We start from the raw sequence: 1,626 nt of genomic DNA, 5'->3' as shown, positions 1-1,626 counted from the left end.
TGGAAACTTTGCTTACAAAAACTAGGGGATCAGAGAAGAAAAACTCTAGTAGAGGAGAGCATTTCCTTGACCGTTACCCTTTGCTTTCCTTAGTTGTTCAGACCCCAGAGTCACCCAGGGTCACGGGTCCCAAACCACAATTCCTACACACCCAGATGCACAGCCATTCTGCACCAGCAGGCGGCCTGGCCCACAGGGGACCTCCCAGCCTTCCCATGGGCTTGATAAGCAGGGGCAGAGCAGGAGAAAAGATGGAAACAAACCTCAGCAGAGGAAGGAAAGCCCAGCGCTGGCTTGGTGGGTCATGGCCCCTGCCCTGACTCTCCTTTAGTGGAGGACAGTAAAGGGGGGGTCCTGCTGGACACCTCAGGGGCAGACTGACCCGAGCAGCCTAAACCCAGCGACAGAGCGAGGGAGAGCACGCAGGTGCGGCGCATGGCCATTTCCTCCCCGAGCAGGCCACTGCGTCCCCACCAGAAGCCGAGGCCGTCCCCCCCCCACATTCCAGCTCCCACTCTGCTTCTGTCTGCGCCTCAGTCCCACCCTGCCCGTCTCAAGAACACTGCAATTCATGAACCTCCCCTTCCCACCTCGCCGTCTCCTGGAGAATGGAACTCGGATGAGTAGGAAATGGTGCAGACAGCCGTTCTCCTCCACAAGCAGGAGCAGATGCCCTGCGCTTGTCTGACTACTGCTGCTGTGGGACACTGAAGCACAGGACACAGACACAGGGAGCAGACCCCCACCAGCAGGGGACAGGGACGTGGGACCCTTCAAACCTGGGGGTCTCTGTCTTCCAGTTGACAAGTGGAGGGAGCGATGGCTCCACCTGATAGAGGAGTCGCTGTGTGGCATTATCTCAGACACCTGTATGAAGAGGCCTGGGTGGGAAAGCCCTAGGACCAAGGCCTCATCTTCCCCTCTCCAGCCAAAGCTCCAACACCAGCAAAATCTGCACAAGCTACAGCAGTGACCACCCCGTCCGTCTCCTCCACCACCCCCACCCCCCAGGAGATGGACGGCAGGGAAGGTCGGCTGCTGGGAGGGGAGAGGGCAGGGCAGCGTCTTCGAGACACTCGCCAAAGGTAGTATCCAGGATCTGCTGTGGGTCATGCGCAGTGCCACTCCCTGTCTGCATGGAGTTCCCACCCCACAAATAAAAATCTTCCACCATGGGCTAGGTGCCAGCGGTTCACACTGTAATCCTAGCTACTCAGGAGGCTGAGAGCTGAGGATTGAGGTTTGAAGCCAGCCTGGGCAGGAAAGTCTGTGAGACTCTTATCTCCAATGAACTATAACAACAAAGCCAAAACCCAGAAGTAGAGCTGTGATTCAAAATGACAGAGCATTACACTTGAGCAAAAAAGCTCAAGGATGGCACCCAGGTTTGTGAGTTCAAGCCCCAGGACCACCATCAAAAACAATTGACCCTCTGAGGGCATGATACATGCAGAGGAGCCACAGGTACCTCCCCAAGGAACTGAGATCTGAATTCTGAGGAGCTCTGCAAACTGAGAAGGAAGGGGAATGATTCTTTTTTTTGGGGGGGGTCCGGTCGTGGGGCCTGAACTCTGGGCCTGGGCGCTGTCCCTCAGCTCTTCAGCTCAAGGCTAGTGCTCTACCACT

Source organism: Dipodomys ordii, unplaced genomic scaffold (assembly GCF_000151885.1).
Source record: "Dipodomys ordii isolate 6190 unplaced genomic scaffold, Dord_2.0 Scaffold104, whole genome shotgun sequence".
Lineage (NCBI taxonomy): Eukaryota > Metazoa > Chordata > Mammalia > Rodentia > Heteromyidae > Dipodomys > Dipodomys ordii.
Note: the sequence above shows the minus strand (reverse complement) of the source record.